This window comes from Myxocyprinus asiaticus, chromosome 3, assembly GCF_019703515.2.
Source record: "Myxocyprinus asiaticus isolate MX2 ecotype Aquarium Trade chromosome 3, UBuf_Myxa_2, whole genome shotgun sequence".
Classification (NCBI taxonomy): domain Eukaryota; kingdom Metazoa; phylum Chordata; class Actinopteri; order Cypriniformes; family Catostomidae; genus Myxocyprinus; species Myxocyprinus asiaticus.
This window is the reverse complement of record NC_059346.1, coordinates 44,915,902-44,928,787: the sequence shown is the minus strand read 5'-3', so window position 1 is coordinate 44,928,787 and position 12,886 is coordinate 44,915,902. Positions and strand designations below refer to the sequence as shown.

The window sequence follows — 12,886 nt, the reverse complement described above, 5'->3', positions numbered from 1 at the left end:
AGAAACCCAGAAGTAAAGGAAAATAAAATAATTTTTTGTGATAATCAATATTATGCTACAAATGCTGTCGATAGAGCTCAACTTGTATTGAACCCGGAATATCCATTTAATGTACAACGGGGTAAAAGGCACCCTTGATTTTATTTTCATGAGAGTGCACAAGAGCAGCAGTTCACGCAGCCCCCACTTGCGAAATTGGGCGTTCAAGCGAGAAACAGCATTGTTTCGCTTCAATCAGACCACCAGCGATTATATATACTGAACAAAAATATAAACGCAACATGCAACAATTTCAAAGATTTTACTGAGTTTCAGTTCATTTATGGAAATCAGTCAATTGAAATAAATGAATTTGGCCCTAATCTAATCTAATCTAATCAATGCGTATGGAAAATTTCTGGGATCTTGTATTTCAACTCATGAAACGTGGGACCAACACTTTACATGTTGCGTTTATATTTTTGTTCAGTGTATATATATATATATATATATATATATAAAATACAACACAGTTGCACACAAACCAGAGAACAGAATTTACAAAACATGTCTGAAAAGTTTGAAGTCGACAAGAAGTTGCATTTCTAGACTCTCCTCAACCACCACCAGTGTGCAGCATCCACCTGGATGGTGCAACGGCAGCCATAGTGTGACAGTACGCTCACCACACACCAGCTATTGGTGGAGAGGAGAGAGTAGAGTTATAGAGAACATTTATGGATAGGGATTATTAGGAGGCCATGTTTCTTGAGGACCAATGGGGGAATTTGGCCAATACCCCAGCTGTTTATGAGAAGTGACCTGGGATTTTTAATGGCCACAGAGAGTCAGGAACTCGGTTTAACATAGCATCCGAAGGACTGAGTCTTTTTACTGTATAGTGTTCCCATTACTGTACTGGGGGTTTAGGACTCACACAGATTGAAGGCCGAGCGCCCCCTGCTGGCCTCACTAAAACCTCTTCTTGCAGCAAACTTGGTTTTCCCCAGGACGTCTCCCATCCAGGTACTACTACTGACCAGTCTCAACCATGCTTAGCTTCAGTGGGCAACCAGTCTAGAGCTACAGAGTGATATGACTGCTGGTATAAATGGTGATTATGGACGATCCTGGCAACACCATGAGACAGCTTTCACTTCTGCAGCCCAGCCATCATCAGACTGTTCTCCATCACTGTGAGTAACCCAACTCTGGCTATACCATATACAGTATTATTCATACTAATACTTTCCATTTATCTTTTCAAAAAGGGATGTAATTTTCCAAAAACAGTAGTTAATAATTCTGGTAAAACTTTACAATAAGGTTCCATTGGTTAACGTTAGTTAACAACATTAGTAAACATGAACTAACAATGAACAATACTTTTACAGCATTTATTAATCTTGGCTAATGTTAATTTCAACATATAGTTATACATTTTAAAAATCAAAAGTTGTATATATTAACATTAGTTAATGCACTATGAACTAACATGAACTGACAATGAACAACTGTATTTTTATTATTAACTATCAACATTAACAAAGATAATAATAAATTATGTAAAAATTATATTGTTAATTGTTTGTTCATGATACCTAATGCATTAACAAATGGAACTTTATTGTAAAGTGTTGCCATAATTATTTGCATTCCTTAGCTAGTTAACATTTTACCATAGTATTTGTAATGCTTATAAACAGGACAACATGCTAGTTGCAATTTTCTCAGCACAGCATCAAACACCATACAATAGAATGGAAGGGGGATGTTTTTTGTTTTTTTGTACTGCTGTGCACTTGCTTCATGGACGTGAGCTCATCCTCATGTACTTTGAATTATTCCAAGGCACTTTTACCAATGAATGGTGCATATGTGTGGTGTTTAGTGGGGTCCGGATTGTTCTTGCTGTGACTGCCGGTAGAGGGAGACTTGTGGTTTTTGATCTGGGTCTGGTGTGTTGAGATGGTAATCTGGAACAGTAGGCAACGCTTGGTGGTGTAGAAATGAAAATTATCATGCCAGTTTGTGTTCAGCAGTTGAGTGTATCTCAGTATTTGACAAGACATAATAAAAAAGTTACGTGGTATAATATAGATAATATATCTGTTATACTCAGGGTTGGGGAGTAACAGAATACATGTAATGGGAATACGTATTTAAAACACAAAATATAAGTAACTATATTCCACTACAGTTACAATTTAAATCATTAGTAATTAGAATACAGTTACATTCAAAAAGTATTTTGATTACTGAAGAGATTACTTTGCATTTTATTGTCATTTGTTTCATTTAATATTTAGTCCTTTCAGATGGAAAACATTTATACATATAAATGATGTGATCCAAAGTGCATTTGAACAGCGGTGAAACACTTTCTTATGATGTGTTACATTCATACGAGCAGACAGAGAAGTAAGTTTGAAGTAAGTTTGGAGCAGAAGAAATAGAAATAAACCTTGTGTAAATTGTCAGCTTTACGCTAAGCTAAAATGCTATTTCAAGCCATTTTACATGCTCATGTTACCAGGTACGATCTTATTTATTTATCAAGAAAATTCATGTTGGATCATAATTTCTTTTTTTCTAATAAGACCATTGATATTAGGGCAAAAAACGTATTCTTGATAATAATTTTTGTATTGTTTTCCTGTAAAAATATCTAAAAATCCTTAAAATCTTAAAACCTAAGTAATCTAATGAAATATGTTACAAATTACATTTTACAGCATGTATTCTGTAATCTGTAGTACTGTAGATAATATATCTATAAAATCTACTTGACTAGATATATTTTTTCACCTAAATTGTTGAACAGTTTAATGTATTTAAATGCAGTAGTTTTACATAGCTTTTTTTGTAGGAATATAATTCTCATTGATAAATATGTGGAAAAGTGTTTATCATTTCACTGCTCACATTTTAACACTCTCCTTTTTTTTTCTTTCTTTTTTTTTATAAACATGTTCCCCTCATTGCATGATCACAAAAGGTTACAGGAGAGATCCAGAAGACGTAGCTCAGGCGACAGTTCTTTTGGCTCTGCTTTTGGGTCAACAGTATCTGCAGAAGTTGTAGCATGATAAATTATGGAATGTAATCTCAGAGTTTAAGAACTCAGTGTGAAAAATATTATTAGTTTAGGCTAATAATTCATATGGGATTGGGAAAGATATAGCATCTTAATACAGCAGTACTGAATCATCTCAAGAAAAAAGCACTTTGTCTGAAAAGATTTTCTTTTATCTTAACCTTAATAGATTTGACTGATTTGGATCTTCTCTTTTGGGAGTGTTACAGTAAATAAGCTTGATGCATTGGGTGCAGATCCACTTGTGGCTATCAGTTTTCAGGGAATTTGTACATATGTGCTGAATTACTGTATGTTCGCCCACGTTTCGACCATGAGTATGATTTCTGTTGCAATATTGCATCAGGTATAGCTAAGAAGGACTGTAGTTGTGCCCACTGTAATTCCTTTAGCAGTTAAAACAGTCTCATGCACTTCAAACATTTCCATTCATACATCATGCATGCGGTCACCTACACAAAAAAAAAAAAAAAAAAAAAACGACATAAAAGAAAGGTAAATGCATGACAGTACAGGGTGACAAACGTTTACCATAAACTGAAATAACATGTTTTAAAGAGTGAAATGACATGTTTAAAATGTAATTTGAAAAAACATATTTCAACTATAAAATGAAATTATACTGTTTTGGCTGTTCATTAAAAAAAAAAACAAAAAAAATTGTATACCATTAATTGAAAAACTTGTTTTGACTTTAAATAGAAATAACATTGTTAGCTTGTTTTTTCAGTAATTACTTTGCCTTGCCAACAAATACATTTCAGTTTTTTAACCCTAAGAGTCTAGGTTTACTCCTCTATGCATTTTAAGCTCATTTAGACATATTATTTTAAGACTTAGACACTCTACATTTTAGGAGCTTTTAAGCTCAAGCTCAACCAAAAATCAAACATCTCCCCGTTGAGTCTAATGCAAAGCATACTAGGGGAAAAAAATCTACAGATACAATTTCACAATCGTTTATATTATTTAATCTTATATACAGTACTTAATATATCAGCCTTCTGGAACTACAAAAATCTGTTTTTCCCTTCATCTGCTTTTATTTTTTGTTAATTAATTTTTTTGACGCCTTAGTAACAACAGAAGGCCACATGATGACTTAAAGTTCATCAAGAGACCCTTCTAGGAGCAATAATTAAAACACATGTAGAGACCGTGTGCACAGCATTACCCACACAAACACAAAACACCATCAGGGTAACACATGTGACACTAAAATTGTCCAATAAACATTAAATAAACAACATAAAATATTACATAGATCACCCCAATGTGCATAACTGATATAAAAAAATAAGAAGAAACAACTATTTTCATAAAATATAATGAAATGTGAAGGGGACACAGGGACTTCTGGGAATGCCCAATTATTGTATTTCCCTCTAATTTTAACAATAGTTTAACGTAAAAGTCCATGTATTGTCTTGATAGACATAATATATATTTTTACTGTTAATTATATGGTAAAATCATACTTTTAAATTTTACAATATTTGACTATAAAATTACATGTATTATCTTATATATATATATATATATATATATATATATATATATATATATATTTTACTGTATATGTTAAGGTAACTACCTGTTAATTAAAGTTTTATATTGTAACATTTTTATATAATTTTTCTGTAAAAATTACAATATGACATACAGTTATATAAATCCCCCACCCAGTTTCAGTCATGCAAAATACTTGGAGTTAGTAACTTTGGAGTTAGTTTTCGAAACTTTGACCCTCAAAATTATTTGTAGAGTTTCTTCATATTATGTGAACAGCATGAACTCAATATCTTGAGCCCGCAAATGTAGCGTCAAATTAAGAAAAGTTCAAAACATAACTTTTATAAGTAAAATCAGTTTTTTTCCATGAGCAATATTTGCTAAAAATGTACATTTTGTGTGAATAAATGTATTTTTAGGGGAATTTATCACTTTTATAAAAAAAATAAAATAAAATGTAATTAATGTTTAATTATACTGTATTTTCTCTGTAAAAATACTTTTTTTTTTTTTTTTTTTTACACATAAATAAATCTTTTATGCACATATTTTTACAGACATCTCAGGTTAAAATTACTTTTTCACATGTGAAAACATGATGTTTACCTTCATTTAAAAGAAGAATGCCTGTTGTTTTTTTTACGTAATACTTATAATCATTTAAGTAACAAGGAAAATGTAAATTTGGTGTGAATAAATGTATTTAACACTTTTACTGAAAAATGGGGAATGAATGTTAAATTTTACTGTATTTTCTCTGTAAAAAGAAATTAATTTTTTACAGTGTATTGCAAGTACTGAAATTAATTGATAATATTTCCAAACAGAGTAGAAATTACCTGAGCGTTAAACTGCAAGCAGGTTCAGACAAACATGTAATTTCAACAAGAAGCTTGTCATTTGCAGATGTGGTTCAGTCTGTGTTCAAATCCTTCCCTAATTTATTGTCTACACAGATGATGCAACTGAGGGTCACTCATTATAGGAACATTATACTGCTATATTCTTTTTCAATGTATCTTTGGGTTTCTTATCTTTAAAAATGCAACCATATGTGAATCTCCTTCATTCCCTTAAAGTGTGAAAAATGTTTTTGTATTAAAATACTTTCTCGTATCCCAGCAACTATAAGAAAGTCATTCATACATTAATTTTCTTGAAAACTCCTCTGTTTGTTTTGAGCAACCCATCCAGCCCAACACAACAACATTGACTCAACCAATGGTGTGAGTTGGGGGCAGGACTATCTGTTTGTTCAATCAACAGTAGAGAGGGGTGTATTCAGAAAGCTGTTTGAAAACTATGCTTATTTTTGCAATTCTTTTCGGTGGCACTAGTGTTGCAGAATTTACACACTTCAGCTTTAACAGGACCATAATAACTCCAAGGAACGGCATACGCTTCACGTTAAAACAGTGTTTTCCAATGCTTTTTTTAAATTCTGAACAGGAAGTAGAGATTTAGAGAACTGGACAGGGAATTTCCTGTGTGCATTTGTAGGCTATTCACATATCAGCATCATGTAACTATATATAAAAGTTTTTGTTCATGTAGTGAATGTAGATTGCATCCTGCATTCTGTTATCCATAGTAGTCCATGACTGACAGCCAACCTGATTTCAGAGAGAATCACTCTCAGCTGACTGGCCTGACAGTTTATTGGCAGAATGTGATCGAAACCTACACATGCAAAACCACTGCTGGCTTTAACTCAAAACCTAATTACTGGGACAAAGTCCTTGTTACAACTTCCCTGTTTGACAACAAGCCACAGACTCCCCTATATATATTAGAAAATGGAATAAAAAATAGTTTTATTTTCATTTATAACAACTGAAATATAACACTCTGATATTTGGTCAAATCAGACTTCAATGTCCTTCACATATCCTTACAAACAGCAGACACAGATGCCTAGTTAAATAGACAGCGCAGTTCATCTTTCCTTTGGGATCAAAACTCTGCATCGGTTTAATAAATTAATGCCTCAGCATGCTCTCAAAATGATCCGGCGCTGTGCTGCTGCTGGTCATGGTCTTTACATTATCTTACATAGGCCTGCTGAATGATTTTCATTCAAGGTGGGTCTTGTTCTCTTGCCAGACAAATGCAAGACTTTTACACTACAATGTAGTCCACATTTTTTTTTTTTTTTTTGCATAGACCTTTTTGTTGCTATGATTAATTTGTTTATATGCTTATAAGGAACCATGGCATAATTTTCCATGGCATTTCACTGGTATGTTTTTCTTTTGTTTTTTTCAGAGAAAGACAATAATATAGTGGAGGAAACCACAGTATCCTGACTGACTCCCTCTGTGTGACCCATATAAAGCAAGTGGGTCTGGTGTTTTGAAGCACCATGTGCTGTTACTGTTTCAAGCAGCATAACTTTAGGCAGTAAACAGTTATCCTATATAAATCAGTGTCCATTTAGTTGAAGTCATATCACCTTCTTTTATCACCAGAGAGGTAACCATGTTAGACAGTTCTAAGCAATAACAGACAATTTGTGCCAATTTAAGTGTGTGTGTGTGTGTGTGTGTGTGTGTGTGTGTGTGTGTGCGTGTGTGTGCGTGTGTGTGTGTGCGTGTGTGTGCGTACAGGTTTAATCTCCATAGTAAAACCTGAGATCACCTACATTGTGGGGACCAGCCAGCGGTCCCCATGAGGGAAATGGCTTATTAAACATACTAAACGATGTTTTTCTTTGAAAATGTAAAAATGCAAAAACGTTTCTGTGAGGGTTAGGTTTAGGGGTAGGGTTAGAGGATAGAAATTATCGTTAGATCCATATAAAATCCATAGAAGTCTATGGAAAGTCCCCTCGATGATATAAAACAAAACCTGTGTGTGTGTGTCTGACAGAATTGTGGGAAAAAAAGGAACCTAAATGTACAATAATTTTTCCTGTAAATATTTTTATTCTTGCTATGATTGTATGAATTAACAAAGACATTTATGCACAACACCCTTTTGTGGTTTATGCAACTGAATGACTCGCAACCATGTAATTAGAGCCACTGTTCATTTAGATCTGTTTTTTCTTTTATTATTGAGCAAGTAGTTTACACTGTCACACAAACTCCAATTAAACATATTCTTCTTGTTCTTGTACACTGATTAACACAAGCTGCTAACTGTAAATAAAATTCAAGCTCTTTTGTGGTGTCTGTGGAACACATGCATGCTAATGTTGACTTTTTGGATCACTGGTATTAGAAGGTCAAATTGTCTTACATTCAGTGATGCAAAGGTTGTGTTGTTTACCAATTAAACTATGAACATTTATTTAATCACCATCAATTTAGGTTTCAAAAACAAAGACATGCATGCATCTATTGATTGTTACAGTAGGTTCTAAACCAAGAGACAAGTCTCAATACAGGCCAACAAGCAAACATTATGTTTAAGTGCCCTCATCTGTCTCACACCCCTGTAAATTTGACAAATCATAGGGAGAATATGTGTCTGATGATGTCATGGTGGTTTTGGAACAGGAAAGTTGCTACGGTTGGCGAGCTCAGCACCTGCATCAAATATACTCAGTAATCCAGGCGCATTAAATGCTTTGGCAACAAGAAATGACTAGGCATCTAGCCTCCAGCAATTTTAGCTGTGCCTCTGCTACCAACTGCTCTTTGAGTGAGAAGCTTTTCCATGCAGGAAGCCACAGGGTGACAATTATGTAGTTATGTAAGGTAACATGCAGATATGGGTGTATGCAACTGTGTGTCTTTAACCTAAATTTATCCTTGAGGAATATTTTATTATTTCTGTCTAGCATGGGATCCATCTCCGAAGTCTAGACAGTTATCTCAGTGCATATTTGAAATAAGGTCACAGCAGTGTTAAAGGAGTGTCAAGACACTCAGTGTGGATAGACTACATAGAGCCAACCATAAATTTGGGCATACAGTGGCCATAGAATTTTTGTGTCAATTTAATTGTTTCATAAAATAGTTTGCCACCACTGAAATGTACATCTCCTTGTTCTCTTGTGTCAAAACAGCTTTTTGTCTCAAATGAGATTCCTTCATTTTGAAATTGCACAGGAAACTGAAAAAACAAAACAAACCTTGAAATGTTTGTTTGCTGCATGTGAGATATGAAGTTAATTACAGTAGTCAGTACCACTGGACTGAATATCCTAACCACATGCAATTCTTTACTGATGTGAAGACCTGCCAGTGGAAACACAATAATCATGAAGACAGACATCTGTTTTATTTTCAAGTGATTTAAGAAGAGATAATGCATTATTATCATTGCTGATCTGGCCATTTAAAAACATAAAGATGTACTTTATGTAATACATTTAAATCACGAGTGCCTTTCCACAGTCCAAAGACTGAATAAGTTGTTTTGTTCAAACCTTTAGAGCTTTAAAACAACACTTTCTATTATTTGAAGTTTATTTTTTTCATATCCTGTTTAGTGTTATTTGGTTGAACCAGGATCTGTGGGTTTTTATGGTTGGTGGAGAATTCATCCTTCACCAATCCCATCATTCCTTTTCTCCGGGCTGTGTGTGGAAAAGTGCAGTCCTCCAAGCTAAACACATGGTTAGTGAAAACCCAGGATTTTTACACAGGACTGCCTGAGAGCAGGCTTCCTGAATGAGGGGAAATTTACAGAACACTGTCCAAGCTCACTTGGTGCGTGGCAAGAATCAAGCAGAGAGAGAAAAATGACACATTATCCCTGATATCAGTTTATAATAAATAATAAAGCTGTTTGTGTTCAATGTACTTTGTGCACAGTAGTCTATTGTAACTATGTCAACATTTTTATTCTGAATAATCAAAAAGATTAATGTAGTAGCAATAAGTCTTGGATAATAGTGCTTGAACAACTCAAATTGAACAAATCAGATCATTTAAATATGGATCATCACTGACCATCTACCATCAATCTGTAATTACATCATTCATGTGCTTTGTTGAGACCATCAATTGTAACCCATTAGGGGGACTCAGCAAATTTCCTAGGGGGCCTCAAAATTACTTAAAATTAGGCTCATTAAAGTAAGATAATAAGCTAATTATAATAGCTTATTAAATAATCTAACTTGCTGTAATAAATTTTAAAAAGGCTAAAAATGGATAGAAAGGCAAAAATCAAGATGTACAAGATGTAAACTGACATATTTCGCATTTAATAATTCAACAGCTCCCTTTTAAGTAATAGTTCATCCAAAAATGAAAATTCTCTCATCATGTAAAATGAAATATTCTTCTAAAAATCTTCATTTGTATTCTGCATAAGAAAAAAGTCTGGGATGGCATGAGGGTGAGTAAATGATGAGAGAATTTTCATTTTTGGGTGAACCAACACTTAAAGAACCGTTCTTTAAAAAAAAAAAAAAAAAAAAAAAGTTCTTAAAACTTCTGGAATTACAAAATTAAAAGATTGAAAACAAGCAGCTTTGTCATCATTACAGCAGAAGTACCAGAGGTCAGTGGCTTCTAATATTGTTTTCAACATTGGGAGGCCTTGAAATAAAAAAGGCTGTAATTTTTACATCAACACACAATCAATTCATCCTTTGTCTATGAACACAGATTCACAGAAGTTGCCAGATGTGCGGCAGGGCCCAAATGGTTTACACTGAGACATGACCTCAAAGAACAACTTGAACATTTTGAAATATTCTTTTATTTGCTGACAGGCTAAACTACACATGTTCAACATTTCTAAAATGCAGTGGCATAGCAAAAAATCACAGATTTAGAGTAAATGATCTGTATGTAACTGCAAGGATTTGCATAGACAAGTTGACTAGTCAGCTATAACTAATGTAGTTGACACTGTCAGCCTGAAGTCGACTAGTCGCATTCCACATGATTTACAAAACTTGTCTGTAGGAAATACAGCGGGTGGCGGATTTCCAAAATATAGGATTGCAAGGGAAGACACATTCATATTAATGAGGAAAGCTCTACCTGATTTGTTAGGGATTGGTTTAGAGTTTGAGTTATAATTTCTCGGAGGTAGCGTTTTCCTGATAAATATAACTTAATCGTCCAATCAGTTATTGCATTCCTCATGAATATAAATGATTCTTTCCCTGCAATTCTACTTTTCGGAAACTTGCCAGCGGGTTGGAAGCCAATGGCTCTGCACTGAAAGAGCAAAGTTGCACAAATGTACTTTGATAAAGAGTACACAGATGATACAGTAACCTCCAATATATGCAAAACAGCCTTCAAATATAACAGAATTACTACTATGCAAAATCATTTAAATACACTGACGTCATGACTAGTCGAATTCGACTAATGGGCTTGACTAATCGATCATTAAAAATCAGCTGCAACCCCTAGCTGCAGAAATCATATCTTTGATTTTTTTTTCTTTCTGTCTTTCTTTCTTTCTCTCTTTCCCCAGGCAATGTTTTGGAGACTCCATGTTATATTATTAGCAGCACAAACACTGTGGGGCCATCCTGGTGAGTTATGAAGCTGATGACAATTACCACAATCTTAATGGAGTGCATATGCAATGGATTTGTTACTCTGAGAAAATAGTTGTGCCTGCAAGGATAAGACAAATAAACTATTGAACAATAGATTTGTTTAAAGCCAGCAGCTGGATCTCTGTTTTTAAATGTTCCAGACAGTGTACCTATCATCAAATCCCATTTTATCAGTACATTGTTTTAAACAAAGTAACTGTTTTGTGCTTTTACCTCCATCAGACCACTTTACGAAATCACTTAGGGTTTGTCTCTCCTGTGCTGGTACTCTCTTACTGTGCCAGTGGTTGGTTTAGTTTACACCAATAAAAGCTGAATGTCTGTTTTTGTTCCATGATCTCATCCTAATTGTTATTTACTCCAGGGAAAATGGGTGACATATCCTGAGGTTACTAGAGCCTGCCAGATCCTGCTCCAGTCCAGCCAGATGTTTGACTCCGACCGCTATGTGTCGCTGAGCGATGACTACTAACTGCATCCTGTGCCAACCAGACAGTGAGGGGTGCTTCATTGATCACTGTCTGCATCACTTAAATCTATTTTAATGGACTTAACAGAGGATGAACTGCTGCCAACTTCAACCATACAACAAGGTATACTTAACTGGCCACTGCCTGCACCTCAGACTTAAGCTGGAGTTCACTGGAAATGAAGCTTCCAGCCAGACTACGAGGCACACCTCATGACCTCTTGGTCATAGGATGGATTACACACTCTTAAAATTGTATACATAGACAATAAATTAATGCCAACTATAGCCTTCATCAGCCAGATAAAAAAGGACACTGCATTTACATGCACTTCCACAGTTTATTTGGGATGGACTTCAAAGGCACATATTTATTAATTTTAAAGTTCAGTCAATATCCTTTATTTTTAAACAATGGCAATCAAAATTTTACTCAATTAATACATGACTTGTATTACACTTAGATAACTAATACTGGCAGTATATTCATGCAGTATGGCCAGAGGGGAACTGACTCCCACAGCTGAGCCTCGTTTCTCCCAAGGTTTTTTTCTCAATTAATTAACATCTTATAGAGTTTTGAGTTCCTTGCTGCAGTCGCCTTTCGCTTGCTCACTGGGGGCCTAAAGACAAATAATTTTTAAAGCATGATTTTCAGTCACTTTTTAATTTAAACTGCTCAATGAGGACTTTAAGGCATTACAGACATTACAGCATAATTTTTTGTACAGCTACTTTGTAATGGTGTGTGTTTTGAAAATCGCAATAAAAATAAAAATGACAGCTCTGGCAAAACTTTGGTTTTACATCTTTAGAGTACTTATTAAACGTTTTATGCATATGAGTAGAGACATCATAGCACAAAATGCAGATGTATACGCATAAAAGATCATCACTATGTATTCCAAAGCCTTGTTTGTTTGTTTGTGCCCATGAAGTTCTGTTAAATAGGACACCAGTTTTGACACTGGTAGGCACTCTTTCAGTTCTCTGAAAAACTGACTGTAACAAGGTTTAAAATGAGCAAGGAGGAGGCGGGAACTGGCTGAACAGACAAATAATCTTTAATTCAACAAAAAGACACAAAACACAAACGCACACAAGGCAGCTGCGTGTGGCTCTCTCTCTCTCTAACTGCCGCAACCGGCTGCTTTTATCCCTCTCCTCGGCTGATTAGCCCGATTGGGGGCCAGGCATGCTAGTCACGGCCCGGCCCCCCCTCCTCCTCGTCACAAACCTCCCTCCTTTGCCTCAGGCCGGGGAACCCACAGCATGACGTACAACTCCCCCTTCTTTCTGGGGTTGCCCTTCAGGCTGCACCTACCGGCAGGCTTTTCCCCACCTCTCTCGA

General features: G+C 35.0%; 1 long non-coding RNA gene across 1 annotated transcript; it reads left to right on the top strand.

Moving 5' to 3' along the window:
- The first annotated feature begins 293 nt into the window (after positions 1-293).
- LOC127431052 (uncharacterized) lies at positions 294-12,163 on the top strand. The gene is made up of 3 exons (XR_007895520.1): positions 294-1,175; positions 10,979-11,039; positions 11,431-12,163. It is a non-coding gene; the product is annotated as an uncharacterized LOC127431052 (long non-coding RNA).
- Positions 12,164-12,886: the final 723 nt, after the last annotated feature.